This window comes from Entelurus aequoreus, linkage group LG06 (genome assembly GCF_033978785.1).
Source record: "Entelurus aequoreus isolate RoL-2023_Sb linkage group LG06, RoL_Eaeq_v1.1, whole genome shotgun sequence".
In the NCBI taxonomy this organism is placed as follows: Eukaryota; Metazoa; Chordata; class Actinopteri; order Syngnathiformes; family Syngnathidae; genus Entelurus; species Entelurus aequoreus.
Window position 1 is genome coordinate 74,914,924 of NC_084736.1, and position 17,768 is coordinate 74,932,691.

General features: G+C 40.3%; 1 protein-coding gene across 1 annotated transcript in view; it reads left to right on the forward strand.

Moving 5' to 3' along the window:
- tacr1a (tachykinin receptor 1a) overlaps window positions 1-17,768 on the forward strand; it is a 67,883-nt gene that overhangs the window by 4,187 nt on the left and 45,928 nt on the right. The window lies entirely within an intron of this gene.

Consider the following 17,768-nt stretch of genomic DNA (forward strand, 5'->3'; position numbering starts at 1 on the left):
TTAACACTTTGAGACAGAGTACTTATATTTAATCCATACCCGATGTTTGTATAATAGTTTAAATTGATTAATAGTTTGGCATTGCTTGTGTTGTAAGTCCAGTTTGTTCCATAGTTTTACTCCACATACACACACACACTAATGTCAGCAATCATTTGTTAAATGCTTTATAAAAGACTATTGATGTGTTATATTGAATAAATCTTATATAATCTTCTGAAGGTAATAAATAATACTCGTGCTCATACGAATGGTGTATATTGCTGCATATAAATGTGTGCTAGTAAGGATAAAGGGTGTAAAAAAAAAATAAAAAAATTAGGTAGTTAATGCAACACTTTCATTACTCAAGCCATGCTGTTTTATCAGGCTCTGCCACATGTATTTAGTGGGAATGACTGAAAAGGTGTGTGTGTGTGTGTGTGTGTGTGTGTGTGTGTGTGTGTGTGTGTGTGTGTGTGTGTGTGTGTGTGTGTGTGTGTGTGTGTGTGTGTGTGTGTGTGTGTGTGTGTGTGTGTGTGTGTGTGTGTGTGAGGTGAATTCATCAGTGGGCAGTTCTTCCTGTCAGTGGGGATGATTGAGGATGAGCTGCATAAAAACAACTGTAAGGTGTGTGTGTGTACAAAAGTGTACTGACCACCATTATCTCCCATTCTTTTTCTCTTACCAGTTGGATAGAAATATAATTGCGGTGGCCTCTTGTCCCAAATGATGTGATGACAAATATGCTGACAATTACCGCGACCAAGACCAAGGAAACTAACGTCTACAGTTTGTAGCGTGTCAAATAAGATGGCAGACATTGTTGCTCACAGAACAGCGGGGGGGGGGGGGGGGACCAGACAAGCTCTGTGTTTTCCCACTCCTTTTGGCGCAGGGGTGTCAAAGTAATTTTATCTCAGGGGCCACATGGAGGAAAATCTGTCCATGCACACGTGGGGGGCCGGACTATTAAAATCATGGCATTAAGACTAAAAAACAAAGACAACTTCAGATTGTTTTCCTTGTCTTACTTTGGCCAAAAATAGAACAAACACATTCTGAAAATGTTAGAGATGTCCGATAATATCGGACTGCCGATCTCTAGTTGTAATGATACAGTTTAGATCAGGGGTCACCAACCTTTTTGAAACCAAGAGCTACTTCTTGGGTACTGATTAATGCGAAGGGCTACCAGTTTGATACACACTTAAATAAATTGCCAGAAGTAGCAAATTTGCTCAATTTACCTTTTAACTCTATGTTTTTATCAATAATTAATGATATTTACACTTAATTGAACGGTTTAAAAGAGGAAAAAACACGAAACAAATGACAATTAAATTTTGAAACATAGTTTATCTTCAATTTCGACTCTTTAAAATTCAAAATTCTACCGAAAAAAAGAAGAGAAAAACTAGCTAATTTGAATCTTTTTGAAAAAATTTAAAAAAGAATTTATGAAACATCATTAGTAATTTTTCCTGATTAAGATTAATTTTAAAATTTTGATGACATGTTTTAAATAGGTTAAAATCCAATCTACACTTTGTTAGAATATATAACAAATTGGACCAAGCTATATTCCTAACAAAGACAAATCATATTTCTTCTAGATTTTCCAGAACAAAATTTTTAAAAGAAATTCAAAAGACTTTGAAATAAGATTTAAATTTGATTCTTCAGATTTTCTAGATTTTCCAGAATAATTTTTTTGAATTTTAGTCATAATAAGTTTGAAGAAATATTTCAAAAATATTCTTCGTCGAAAAAAACACAAGCTAAAATGAAGAATTAAATTAAAATGTATTTATTATTCTTTACAATAAAAAAATAAATTACTTGAACATTGATTTAAATTGTCAGGAAAGAAGAGGAAGGAATTTAAAAGGTCAAAAGGTATATGTGTTTAAAAATCCTAAAATCATTTTTAAGGTTGTATTTTTTCTCTAAAATTGTCTTTCTGAAAGTTATAAGAAGCAAAGTAAAAAAAATAATGAATTTATTTAAACAAGTGAAGACCAAGTCTTTAAAATATTTTCTTGGATTTTCAAATTCTATTTGAGTTTTGTCTCTCTTAGAATTAAAAATGTCTGGCAAAGCGAGACCAGCTTGCTAGTAAATAAATCAAATTTAAAAAATAGAGGCAGCTCACTGGTAAGTGCTGCTATTTGAGCTATTTTTAGAACAGGCCAGCGGGCTACTCATCTGGTCCTTACGGGCTACCTGGTGCCCGCGGGCACCGCGTTGGTGACCCCTGGTTTAGACGCTGTTTAAAGGATCCTGTGATGATCGTAATCTACGCAGGGTTTCCCCTTAATGGAACTGATCGTGGCGCACTGCCACCCACAATTATAGCTGCCAGACCTTAAAAAAGGCTTTGTAGGTGAAAACAAATGAAAGTAATCCAATGTATTGTAGCCTCCACAACGAAGTGACACACAGTCTGATGCTATTTTTAACTTTTATTGCCAGTCTTATGCCAACAACCGACCCATTTCCAACAGTTTTCCCTCCCATGCACACACAATCACACTTCCTCATTCTCTGGGAACATCAAACAAAGTCAGCATTTATGTCACTGGATGTCACACATTAGGATTTATGGTTTATGGTTGAAGTTTGTTTCGAACATGCTTACAGTTACAATGTGATAATGAATATTGTGCCACAATCAGATGGAAATAATACTTCAACTTAAAGGAGACCCATCATGCGTAACCAACTTTTCTTACCTATTGGTGCCCATTTTTTGGGATCTTGTCTGTCACCGACCCCTACAATTTACCCATTGAGGCTACAATGTGTGTTTTATTGGATTACTCGATTAATTGAACAAATTAATTGATAGATTTCTCCATTACTAAAATAATCGATAGCTGCAGCCCTACTCCAATATCGGTATCATATAGAAAGTGAAAAGGTTGTACTGGGACCCCCCTATTAGACTCTTGAATGTCTTCAAGAAACTCCCAATGGTCTTTGTGCTTTTCTTCATGGGAGGTCCAAGAAGGACACTTCACGGGAGACTTTCTCAATAGAAAATAGTGGAAAAGACTACAAATGACCCATTAAGGCAAAGATATGGCACTCGACAGTACATTTGTGCCTGTAATAAAGACTCGTCTGCAACGATTACTCAATATCAATCAATCAATCAATCAAAGTTTATATATATAGCCCTAAATCACGAGTGTCTCAAAGGGCTGCACAAGCCACGACGACATCCTCGGCTCAGATCCCACATCAGGGCAAGAAAAAACTCAACCCAATGGGATTACAATGAGGAACCTTGGAGGGTTCGACCGGTGCAATGGACGTCAAGTGGATCTAGCATAATAGTGTGAGAGTCCAGTCCATAGTGGATCTAGCATAACAGTGTGAGAGTCCAGTCCATAGTGGATCTAGCATAATAGTGTGAGAGTCCAGTCCATAGTGGGGTCAGCAGGAGATCATCTTGAGTGGAGACAAGTCAGCAGTGCAGAGACGTGCCCAACTGATGCACCCTTGGTCCACTCAGGAGAGGCGGGCAGAGCAGAAAAGAGACGGCAGATCAACTGGTCTAAAAGGGGGGTCTATTTAAAGGCTAGAGCAGGGGTCACCAACGCGGTGCCCGCGGGCACCAGGTAGCCCGTAAGGACCAGATGAGTAGCCCGCTGGCCTGTTCTAAAATAGCTCAAATAGCAGCACTTACCAGTGAGCTGCCTCTATTTTTTAAATTTCATTTATTTACTAGCAAGCTGGTCTCGCTTTGCTCGACATTTTTAATTCTAAGAGAGACAAAACTCAAATAGAATTTGAAAATCCAAGAAAATATTTTAAAGACTTGGTCTTCACTTGTTTAAATACATTCATTAATATTTTTACTTTGCTTCTTATAACTTTCAGAAAGACAATTTTAGAGAAAAAATACAACCTTAAAAATGATTTTAGGATTTTTAAACACATTTACCTTTTTACCTTTTAAATTACTTCCTCTTCTTTCCTGACAATTTAAATAAATGTTCAAGTAAATTTATTTTTTTTATCGTAAAGAATAATAAATACATTTTAATTTAATTCTTCATTTTAGCTTGTGTTTTTTCGACGAAGAATATTTGTGAAATATTTCTTCAAACTTATTATGATTAAAATTCAAAAAAATTATTATCTGGCAAATCTAGAAAATCTGTAGAATCAAATTTAAATCTTATTCAAAGTCTTTTGAATTTCTTTTAAAATTTTTGTTCTGGAAAATCTAGAAGAAATAATGATTTGTCTTTGTTAGAAATATAGCTTGGTCCAATTTCTTATATATTCTAACAAAGTGTAGATTGGATTTTAACCTATTTAAAACATATCATCAAAATTCTAAAATTAATCTTAATCAGGAAAAATTACTAATGATGTTCCATAAATTCTTTTTTAAATTTTTTCAAAAAGATTCGAATTAGCTAGTTTTTCTCTTCTTTTTTTCGGTTGAATTTTGAATTTTAAAGAGTCGAAATTGAAGATAAACTATGTTTCAAAATGTAATTGTCATTTTTTTGGTGTTTTCTCCTCTTTTAAACAGTTCAATTAAGTGTAAATATCATTAATTATTAATAATAACATAGAGTTAAAGGTAAATTGAGCAAATTGGCTATTTCTGGCAATTTATTTAAGTGTGTATCAAACTGGTAGCCCTTCGCATTAATCAGTACCCAAGAAGTAGCTCTTGGTTTCAAAAAGGTTGGTGACCCCTGGGCTAGAGTATACAAATGAGTTTTAAGTTGGGACTTAAATGCTTCTACTGAGGTAGCATCTCTAACTGTTACCGGGAGGGCATTCCATAGTACTGGAGCCCGAATAGAAAACGCTCTATAGCCCGCAGAATTTTTTTGGGGGTCTGGGAATCACTAATAAGCTGGAGTTCTTTGAACGCAGATTTCTTGCCGGGACATATGGTACAATACAATCAGCAAGATAGGATGGAGTTAGACCGTGTAGTATTTTATACGTAAGTAGTAAAACCTTAAAGTTGCATCTTAAGTGCACAGGAAGCCAGTGCAGGTGAGCCAGTATAGGTATATATATAGGTATACGGTATATGTATATAGGTTCTTGTCAAAAGTCTAGCAGCCGCATTTTGTACCAACTGTAATTTTTTAATGCAAGACATAGGGAGACCCGAAAATAATACGTTACAGTAATCGAGACGAGACGTAACGAACGCATTAATAATGATCTCAGCGTCGCCAGTGGACAAAATGAAACAAATTTTAGCGATGTTACGGAGATGAAAGAAGACCGTTTTAGTAACACTCTTAATGTGTGACTCAAACGAGAGAGTTGGGTCGAAGATAATACCCAGATTCTTTATCGAATATATCCGATTAGAAAAATACATCGATTTATATTCTGATGCTTTGATTAATCGTTAAATGAGTGTAACTAAATAATAAAAATGGACACAAACTGAAGCAATTATATACTGTACATGGTCATAGTTTTGGGGGGATCATTATACTTACCAAATGCTCAATTAGCACTATTCTCTCTCATCCCGTATGCAGCTCAGATGCTGTGATATTAGGTCTGCTCCTTTTATGCTCCATTTTAGCAGCATATAAAAACCCTTTCAGTGGGCCTGGAGGTAAGGTCATGACACATTTATAGGAATTAGAAAGAATGCGGAATGGATTGGCTGAGATTGTTTAAAAGTGACAAAAGAGACTGAAATTCATGATGCCATTGAGTGAGGCTAATTTATCCTTCTCCCAGGAACAGACGTCCTGTGTGGCAGCCGCAGATAGCCAGTCTTGACCTTTAGTAGGACTCATTGGTGATTACTCGCCCTCATTCTCAGTCTTCAGCGTTGCTTGAATGGATCCATGAATGGAATACTGCCTAAAAGATGGCATTGTGGTGAAAAGGTGCGCTTTTTAGGATACATTTATGTAAAACCTAGCCAAGGGAGGGAGTTGTCTGAGACCATGTGATCGTCTAATTTGCATCAAACTGAGCTATTTGACTGAGGCCATGTCTACACTAAGTCGTTTAACCCCTTAAACGAATAATTATTTAGCCTAAGCCCCGTTTCAGCCACACTAAACCAGCGTTTAAAGGCCTACTGAAATGAATTTTTTTTATTTAAACGGGAATAGCAGATCTATTCTATGTGTCATACTTGATCATTTCGCGATATTGCCATATTTTTGCTGAAAGGATTTAGTATAGAACAACGACGATAAAGATTGCAACTTTTGGTATCTGATAAAAAAAAGGCTTGCCCCTACCGGAAGTAGCGTGACGTAGTCAGTTGAACATATACGCAAAGTTCCCTATTGTTTACAATGATGGCCGCATGAAGTGAGAGAGATTCGGACCGAGAAAGCGACAATTTCCCCATTAATTTGAGCGAGGATGAAAGATTTGTGGATGAGTAAAGTGCAAGTGAAGGACTAGTGGGGAGTTGAAGCTATTCAGATAGGGAAGATGCTGTGAGAGCCGGGGGTGACCTGATATTCAGCTGGGAATGACTACAACAGTAAATAAACACAAGACATATATATACTCTATTAGCCACAACACAACCAGGCTTATATTTAATATGCCACAAATTAATCCTGCATAAAAACACCTGCGTGTTTGTTATGCTAGCTCCTAGCTCCTCTGCTAGCTCCTAGCTCCATAGAACACGCCAATACAATTCAAACACCTGATCAACACACACAATCACTCAACCCAAAAGACCGTTCACCTAACCCAAGGTTCATAAAGCTTATATATTTTAAAAAAGTTACGTACGTGACGCGCACATACGGTCAAGCTATCAAATGTTTAGCAGCCAAGGCTGCATACTCACGGTACCTGATATTCAGCTGGGAATGACTACAACAGTAAATAAACACAAGACATATATATACTCTATTAGCCACAACACAACCAGGCTTATATTTAATATGCCACAAATTAATCCTGCATAAAAACACCTGCGTGTTTGTTATGCTAGCTCCTAGCTCCTATGCTAGCTCCTAGCTCCATAGAACACGCCAATACAATTCAAACACCCGATCAACACACACAATCACTCAGCCCAAAAGACCGTTCACCTAACCCAAGGTTCATAAAGCTTATATATTTTTAAAAAGTTACGTACATACGCAAAAAAAAGTTGCGCACATACGGTCAAGCGATCAAATGTTTAGAAGCCAAAGCTGCATACTCACAGTAGCACGTCTGCGTCTTTGTCATCCAAATCAAAGTAATCCTGGTAAGAGTCTGTGTTGTCCCAGTTCTCTACAGGCGTCTGTGTATCGAAGTCAAAAGTCCTCCTGGTTAGAGTCTCTGTTATCCGAGTTCTTCCATCTTGACTGCATCTTTCGGGAATGTAAACAAAGAAGCGCCGGCTGTGTACTGTTGTTGCTGACTACGTTAGAAAAATACGTCCATTTCGCACCGTCAACTTTCTTCTTTGCTTGCTCAGCTTCCTTCTCCATAATGCAATGAACATGATTGCAACAGATTCACGAACACAGATGTCCAGAATACTGTGGAATTATGAAATGAAAACAGAGCTTTTTCGTATTGGCTTCAATGTGGAAGGCATACCCGTGTTCCCCGGGCTACGTCACGCGCATACGTCATCCGCAGAGGCGTTTCGAACCGGAAGTTTAGCGGCAAATTTAAAATGTCACTTTATAAGTTAACCCGGCCGTATTGGCATGTGTTATAATGTTAAGATTTCATCATTGATATATAAACTATCAGACTGCGTGGTCGGTAGTAGTGGGTTTCAGTAGGCCTTTAAGGTCCCCCTCTTCGGACAAATTTTCACACGGGTAAGTCAGCCGTGTAATTCTTGAATCTCCGGCACTTTGTATGGACTCATTGATCGTTTACAAAGTGAGTTCGGAGAGGAAGTGACGCCAGAAAGACCTCGCCCACACAGGTAGTGACGTCAGAAAGAACACGCCACAGCCAGCTTCATAATAAAGCGGTTTGGTAGCTCGGAGCTAACCACTGGAAATATGAATGCGAGACTTCTTCTACATGTACAGACGCTTGAGGAAATCACACATGAATACCTTAAGAGAAAGCGATTGCAGCTATCTGGGATACAACACTTCTCAGACGGCAGGAGAACTTTCCAATGTCCGGCCGGGTCAGCTGTGATGCTACTTAGCGAAAAACTTTGTCCATTTGTCGAAGGAGAGACGACGAGAATGTGAGGTCCCGTGGATGTGATACAAAAGATAGTGTGTGGTTTGTATTACCTGGCCGTCGAGGAAAACGGCGAATGCATTTGGACTGGCAAAGCAGACTGTATCAGTTATTGTCCGCCATGTACACTACCGTTCAAAAGGTTTGGGTCACCCAAACAATTTTGTGGAATAGCCTTCATTTCTAAGAACAAGAATAGACTGTCGAGTTTCAGATGAAAGTTCTCTTTTTCTGGCCATTTTGAGCGTTCAATTGACCCCACAAATGTGATGCTCCAGAAACTCAATCTGCTCAAAGGAAGGTCAGTTTTGTAGCTTCTGTAACGAGCTAAACTGTTTTCAGATGTGTGAACATGATTGCACAAGGGTTTTCTAATCATCAATTAGCCTTCTGAGCCAATGAGCAAACACATTGTACCATTAGAACACTGGAGTGATAGTTGCTGGAAATGGGCCTCTATACACCTATGTAGATATTGCACCAAAAACCAGACATTTGCAGCTAGAATAGTCATTTACCACATTAGCAATGTATAGAGTGTATTTCTTTAAAGTTAAGACTCATTTAAAGTTATCTTCATTGAAAAGTACAGTGCTTTTCCTTCAAAAATAAGGACATTTCAATGTGACCCCAAACTTTTGAACGGTAGGGTATGTCCCGAACTCCACGTCTTGGTCCAGAGTATATAAAGTCACCAAAAAGGAATGGACAATGAATGTGAAGGCAAAAGAGTGAGGAGTGTCCTGACCAGATATCTAGATCCCTAGTTTGATTAATGTTTAATGTTCTTTATCACATTGTTTACGTATCTAATAAAGATTTGATTCATTTATGATGTCTCAGGTGTGATTCACTACAATAGGGCCCCACAGCACACTGGATTCCAGTTCATTGAAATACCACAACACTGGATGTTGTTCAGATAAGTTACATTTAAGAACTTGCACACAAAGCAACACTGGAGGTGACCATGACGTGCACATGCGTATTAGACTATAATACGGACTATAATTACTGGTTTGCAAAAAATATTTTTAACCCATCCATTTTCTACCGCTTATTCCCTTCGGGGTCGCGGGGGGCGCTGGAGCCTATCTCAGCTACAATTGGGCAAATAGGTGAAATTAGATCATCTCCCACGGCAGACTAGACTGTATCTCACAGTGGTTGAAAAACACCGCAATACACAAACTGCCTATGCTTTTTCCCTCTTGGAGTTTTACGTTTTCTGCAAAATTGCCCGAAAGGCCAATAAACCATTGGGAACAAATGTTTGATCGAATTACTCCAACTTGGTTTCAAATGCAATTTATAAAGAAATTCCAGGCTTCTAAATTACCTCCTTTTTTTTCAGGAAAGCAGCTTCACAGTGTTTATATTGAACCACTGCATTGCCAATGCAGGTTAGCTCCCATTCTGGAATAATTAAATGAATGAATGTGTGCCTTCGCCACATTGCATTGGCTGGCCTCTCTGCTGCGACCTTATGAAGGTTTTCCTTTTTGAGGAACCATGTACATGCTTGCCATGTACACAACCTTTACATTTATGGAGTATCTTATTAGAATAAACCTACTCGAGTGTCACACTGGAATCCATTATCATTTTAAACCACCCTGAAATTAGCAGGGTTGTACCTCATCTGTCACTCATTCCAATGGACTCATATCTGTCCTAATTGTCAAGCCTTGAATTCATTTATTACTCTTTTCTTGTGCTGCACTTCACTGTTACTGTTTGTAACAGTTTTACTTAGCTACCTGAAGAGATGCCTTGAATGGGTGCTGCTATCAATCAAGCCGAGGTCTTGCCTCTGTCAAGTGTTCATTTGATTCCCCAATTCCACGACCCTCGTATAAATAAAGACAAGCCACACAGCTGCCTTTTCCCTTTGAAGCCTGGACCAAAACAAAACTAAGACTGTAATCTTCCTTTTTTAAAAAAAACAAACCACAGGAAAATGTCTCTGAAGCCATTAGTGTGAGGACGTTCATAGTAGTGTGATTTAACCCTTGATTAGATTTCAACTGGCTTTTCATTTGTCCCGCCAAACATCACCCAAATAGACTTGATAAAGGCCTACTGAAACCCACTACTACCGACCACGCAGTCTGATAGTTTATACATCAATGATGAAATCTTAAAGGCCTACTGAAACCCACTACTACCGACCACGCAGTCTGATAGTTTATATATCAATGATGAAATCTTAACATTATAACACATGCCAATACGGCCGGGTTAACTTATAAAGTGACATTTTAAATTTGCCGCTAAACTTCCGGTTCGAAACGCCTCTGAGGATGACGTATGCGCGTGACGTAGACCGGGGAACACGGGTATGCCTTCCACATTGAAGCCAATACGAAAAAGCTCTGTTTTCATTTCATAATTCCACAGTATTCTGGACATCTGTGTTCGTGAATCTGTTGCAATCATGTTCATTGCATTATGGAGAAGGAAGCTGAGCAAGCAAAGAAGAAAGTTGTCGGTGCGAAATGGACGTATTTTTCGAACGTAGTCAGCCACAACAGTACACAGCCGGCGCTTCTTTGTTTACATTCCCGAAAGATGCAGTCAAGATGGAAGAACTCGGATAACAGAGACTCTAACCAGGAGGACTTTTGACTTCGATACACAGACGCCTGTAGAGAACTGGGACAACACAGACTCTTACCAGGATTACTTTGATTTGGATGACAAAGACGCAGACGTGCTACTGTGAGTATGCAGCTTTGGCTTCTAAACATTTGATCGCTTGACCGTATGTGCGCAACTTTTTTTTGCGTATGTACGTAACTTTTTAAATTAACCGTGTGGTTACAGGTCCAGGGTTTGGTTAGGTGTCTCCTGATAGTAGAAGTAATAGTAGTATTGTTGATCTTCTGTCTATCCTTCCAGTCAGGGGCATGTTTCTTCTGTTTCTATCCGCAGTTAAGCACGATGCTATCACGTTTGCTCCGTAGCTAAAGTGTTTCGCCGATGTATTGTCGTGGAGATAAAAGTCACTGTGAATGTCCATTTCGCGATCTAGACTCTCATTTTCAAGAGGATATAGTATCCAAGGTGGTTTAAAATACAAATCCGTGATCCACAATAGAAAAAGGAGAAAGTGTGGAATCCAATGTGCCCTTGTACCTAAGTTACGGTCAGAGCGAAAAAAGATACACCTGCACTGCACTCTAATCCTTCACTCTCATTTTCCTCATCCACAAATCTTTCATCCTCGCTCAAATTAATGGGGTAATCGTTGCTTTCTCGGTCCGAATCGCTTTCGCTGCTGGTGTAAACAATGTGCAGATGTGAGGAGCCTTTCAACCTGTGACGTCACGCTACTTCCGGTACAGGCAAGTCTTTTTTATCAGCGACCAAAAGTTGCGAACTTTATCGTCGATGTTCTCTACTAAATCCTTTCAGCAAAAATATGGCAATATCGCAAAATGATCAAGTATGACACATAGAATGGACCTGCTATCCCCGTTTAAATAAGAACATTTCATTTCAGTAGGCCTTTAAAACTGGGGTTGATCATGTATGCAGTACTCTCGCCACCCCGCAGGGGGCAAGAGCACTGCATATGTGTCACAGTGAAGCAGCAATGGGGTGAGTAGAAGAAGACTACTCATTCAACTCTGGGAAAAATCGAAATAAATTGCAAAAATCTGACTTGTAACAACGACTGGACAACAAAGTATGAATGTTCTGCCCCGAGCAAGTGCTCGAGTCATTGTTTCCTGGGGGACCTTTTAAGCGACGGACACATTGATGCAGACAAGCAGCAACAATGGTAGAAATCCCAACATGTAAGCTTCATCTCAAAGCTTGGTCAAACATTTGTGAGTAGATGTTGTGCATAAAGATATTTAGTTTGTTTTGTATTGAAATTGCTGACTTCGTGATGTCTTTTGTATTCGTGGTCGTGTTTTGTTTTTTGTCTGAGAGTAACGGTACCTTGTTGCATACATGTAGTGCTAAAGTTGACCAGTGGAGGCTGACAACGCTACTAGTGATAAGTCACATACAATGTTTGCTGTGTGAATGTTGTGTAATTTTCTATCTGTGTAACATTTATTGTGTGAATATATCAATACTAAACCTTCTGTTTTATTTATGTAAAAAACATGAATTTCTAAGTGCAAAGAATTGTGCAGGGATATCCACTGTTTCAAGCAACTTACAGTTAAAGGCCTACTGAAAGCCACTACTACCGACCACGCAGTCTGATAGTTTATATATCAATGATGAAATCTTAACATTGCAACACATGCCAATACGGCCGGGTTAACTTATAAAGTGACATTTTAAAATTCCCGGGAAATATCCGGCTGAAACATCGCGGTATGATGACGTATGCGCGTGACGAAGTCCGAGTAACGGAAGTTATGGTACCCCGTAGAATCCTATACAAAAAGCTCTGTTTTCATTTCATAATTCCACAGTATTCTGGACATCTTTTGCAATTTTTTTAATGAACAATGAAGGCTGCAAAGAAGACAGTTGTAGGTGGGATCAGTGTATTAGCAGCGGACTACAGCAACACAACCAGGAGGACTTTGTTGGAGCGCTAGCCGCACTAGCCGCCGACTTCACCTTGACTTCCTACGTCTTCGGGCCGCCAAACGCATCGGGTGAAGTCCTTCGTCCTTCTGCCGATCGCTGGAACGCAGGTGAGCACGGGTGTTGATGAGCAAATGAGGGCTGGCTGGCGTAGGTGGAGAGCTAATGTTTTTAGCATAGCTCTGTGCAGTCCGGTTGCTAAGTTAGCTTCAATGGCGTCTGCTATTCCCGTTTAAATTAAAAAAAATCATTTCAGTAGGCCTTTAAAGTGACCATGTAAACATCCAGTGTCTGGAATATGGTGTTTCTCAGAAAAGCGAACTGACAATTTTGGCTTCTTTGCTTCAAATATATTTTCTGGATGACAGTTTATGAGGGGGCAACTTGAGTGCCGCTGGACAGTCTCCAGCTCGCCCGCGACATCAAGAAAGACAAGGGGTGGAAAAACGGATGAATGGATTGAGGATTTATTAAATAGTTTTTAAGTTTTCTTTTATTTCCTGTGTTGAACATTTCTTTTTGGTGATTATGTCCGTGCGGTGCAACGTGATTGGCTGCGTTGTCTTGGAAACGGCGGAGACAAAAGTGGCAAGCATTGCTTTGCGGAAAGCAGACTTTCTTACCCCCGCCAGGGTTTGTTTGTCTGTCTGTTAGCAACATAACTCAAATAGTTATGGATAGATTTTGATGAATTTTGAATTTTTGAATGTTTGTTTGATTTACTTTTAACGTTTAGTTTTTCCAATTTAAGTAAAGTCTTGATATTACATGTATTTTATCTTGTTTTATTAAAACCCACTTTTGCCACGGGTGTCTCATGAACCACAAACTCGGCAGCTCTGAATAAAAGAAAGCAAATGTGAGTGTGACAGTCTTCCGCTGTCGTCCGGGTTCCATGGACCACCAAGCACAGACATGACTTTGAGCAGTTTTGACTTTGTTTATTTTTTCAAATAACACTCAGTCTCAGGTCGGGTCGCTTTTCAGCTCCTTCCTCTTCCACTGCTCGCTCTTTGGTCCGCTTTTCAGCCGGCTGCGTCTTCGCCTGCCTCTTGCTCTCTGTCTCTTGCGCGCTGCATGTGCTGCTGGCTCTCCAACTCCCTCTGCTGTCCCGTCGTTCTCGGCTGCCGCCCTTTTACACACTTGGAGATTATATAATTGTGCCCAGGTGGGCGATCCACGCACCTGATACTTGTTACAGCGTCGATCCCGGCGCGCCCCGCCTCGCCGCTGGCCCGCCGGCCACGCCTCCTCGCCGCCATCTTGGAGTCTGACCCAGTGTGCCCTGCCTCGCTGTCGGTCTGCCGGCCACGCCTCCCCACAGTGAGCAAAACCTAAAAAAGTTCAACTTTTGCCAAAGGCAGCAATCATAAATGAATCTTTCAGCACATACACAATGTTGACATCTATAGTTATATTTTGATAACGACGGGGAAAAACATGCATACTTGTGACGACGTGCGCAACAACAACAAGACAACAAACATGGCCGGAACTAAAGAGGTTGGAAACACTGCTTTGCAGTTACACAAAGTACCAATGATTGTCACATTGTGATTGTGAAATTGGTCCTCTGCCTTTGACCCATCCCCTTGATCACCCCCTGGGAGGTGAGGGGAGCAGTGAGCAGCAGCTGTGGCCGCGCCCGGGAATCATTTTGGTGATTTAACCCCCAATTCCAACCCTTGATGCTGAGTGCCAAGCAGGGAGGTAATGGGTCCCATTTTTATAGTCTTTGGTATGACTCGGCTGGGGTTTGAACTCACCACCTACCGATCTCAGGGCGGACACTCTAACCACAAGGCCACATGACCATTTTCCTGTTTTCTTTTCATTTAGGGAGCTACAAATGTTATTGAGCTTAACCCCGCATAATCAGTCAGTAATAAGAACATACCAGTCTTTGTTTAAACTTCCATATAATGGACTGAATGTGCTCCGTGTTTGTCCTCTTCGTTCCTTTCATCTTAGCTTCTACTCATAAAAAAACTACAACACTTGAAGTTGAATGTCCATCCATCCATCCATTTTCTACCGCTTGTCCCGTTGTCGTTCCTTTGAATTGCATGGACACACGGTAAAACTAACCACAACCAGCGGCCTATGAGTTACAGCTGCTTGTCTAGTTTATTATCCTGCAAGGTTTTACCAGGCAGCGAGTACTTACCAGGATTACTGTGGTATTGAGTGTCTGTCGATCTAATTTATCTACCCAACAAAGTCCACAAGATAATTATTTTAGATATCAGTACAGCTCCCCGACAACAAGTCTACGGGAAGCACCAATGGCTGCTTGTTTATTGTAACATTCCTGAACTATAGTAATGTGTTTGAAGGCATGTGTATATTCTCACTAGGTTTGACTTTTAAATAATTAAATGTATGCAATTAACAGGCCAAATATAAACACTATTTACAGCCACAGACTGCTTTGGTAAAATGTCAGCATGAAAGCAAAACGCTCAACAGTGCAGTGCAAACAATGCTTGACACCGTTAACACTAGAAGTCCCAGCATTTTTCTGTCTACCTAGAAGACCCAGAGAGGGGTCATTTGGCCCGACGCTTTTCCCGAATACACTAATCACTCATTTTGTTATGGTAATGAGGCTGTTAGGGGCAGTTTGTCTAGGTAGACAGAAAAATTATACATGTGGGAAATGCCGAAAGGAGCAATGGCAGTGCCAGGATTGTGAGTGACTGCTCAAATGTATGTCAGTCACGTTTACATGGACATGGTTTTTCATTCTTTGTAAATATGCTTTTTTCTTTGTAAATTTTTTTTTTTAAACTATTTTTGGCACACAAAAATAACAATTGCTTCTGCAACAACCCTCCACACCAAAACTGGGAAAACAGTTGCTTTTTCATTCTTTGTAAATATGTTTTGTTTTGTATTTTTTTTAACAATAAATGTCAGAGTGTTGATCCCTTCATTCTTGTTGATCCTTTGTTGATCCTTGCAAAAACACACACAACCTACCTCAGAACTAAAGCTTGAGCTGTAAGGTCCCCTCCCCCACACAGGCTCAAGTGGCCCCTGCCAATGTGCCACTAACAGCCACATTTTCATAACAAAAGGAGTGTCCACAGGGGGGACTAGGGGTCAAATGACCCTCTTGTGGGTTTTCTAGGTAAAAAGGCCAATTGGCCCTTCTCTGGGACTTCTAGTGTTAACCACGCTATACTGATGGATAAGCTCAGAGCAATCGGATTTAACAAAACCTCATGGAGCTGGATGCAATCTTACTTGGAGGGGAGGGAGCAGGTGGTAGAGGTGAACGGCACCGTGTCCCCCCCCACCCCCCCCTCTCGGTGAGCTGTGGAGTCCCCCAAGGCAGTATATTGGGACCTTTACTGTTCCTAATATACATAAATGACATGTCATCGGCATGCGACTGTGAATTGTTTTTGTTTGCGGATGACTCTGCCCTGCTGGTATCCGGCAAGGACAAGTCACAGGTGGAGAAAATCCTCAGTGCTGAGCTCTGTAGAACTTGCACCTGGCTCGCTGACAACAAGCTATTCATACACTTGGGTAAAACAGAATCCATCCTGTTTGGGTCCCACATCAACCTTAAGAAAGTCAATGACTTCACCATAAAAGTGGTGTTGTTATCACCAGGAAAGATGAGGTCACCTACCTAGGTTCCATTCTAGAGGCTAACCTTTCCTGTGATAAAATGGCAACCAAGGTAATCAAAAAGGTTAACCAACGAACGAGATTTCTCTACAGAATCTCCTCTCTGGTCAACAAAAGCACCTTGAGGATTCTGGCGGGAACTCTCGTTCAACCCTTTTTCGATTACGCATGCACCTCCTGGTACCCTAGCACCTCCAAAACCCTCAAATCTAAACTCCAATCATCTCAGAACAAGCTAGCCAGGTTACTTCTAGACCTCCACCCCAGATCCCACCTCACTCCTACCCACTTCTCTAAAGTGGGCTGGCTCAAGGTGGAGGACAGAGTTAAACAACTTGCACTGAGCCTAGTCTATAAAATCCGCTACACCTCCCTGATACCGAAGTACATGTCAAACTACTTCCTTAACGTAAATGACCGCCATAACCACAACACCAGGGGGAGCTACACTAACCACGTTAAACCCAGATTCCGAACTAACAAAGGTCTTAACTCATTCTCTTTCTATGCCACATCAATGTGGAATGCGCTCCCAACGGGTATAAAAGAAAGAGCATCTCTATCCTCCTTCAAAACCGCAATAAAAGTTCACCTCCAGGCAGCTACAACCCTAAACTAACACCCTCCCCGGATTGCTAATAATCAAATGTAAACAATCAAATGCAGATACTTTTTCTTATGCCTTCTGATCTCTCTCTCTCTCTCTCTCTCTCTCTCTCTCTCTCTCTCTCTCTCTCTCTCTCTCTCTCTCTCTCTCTCTCTCTCTCTCTCTATGTCCACTACTTGATGTCCATATCCTACCACCCCCCCCGCCCCCCTCCACACCCCTGATTGTAAATAATGTAAATAATTAATTGTGATTATCTTGTGTGATGACTGTATTATGATGATAGTATATATCTGATAGTATATATCTGTATCATGAATCAATTTAAGTGGACCCCGACTTAAACAAGTTGAAAAACTTATTCGGGTGTTACCATTTAGTGGTCAATTGTACGGAATATGTACTTCACTGTGCAACCTACTAATAAAAGTCTCAATCAATCAATCAATCAATCAATCAATCACATCATGCACAAAAGTCTCTGACAATCTTGCACTTTCTGTTTTTGAAATGACATGAATGTTTGTGTGTTAGAATAATTATGTATATATCATCACACTAACTTTAGTATGCTTAAAGTCCGTTACTTTAGTTATTAGCTATTGTGCTCAAGTTAGACTTTTCTAATCTATGCAAGGACAAAACTTCTTGCCTGAGGGGTGGCCTCAGCCACGGATGTTATCTTTGTTTTAGCCCGCTAACAGCCAAGGACTTCAACGACCTCAACGAAGATAAGATGACAGTACGCAGACGAAGCAGAGACTTCAAGGGCCTCAACGAAGATAAGATGACAACACGC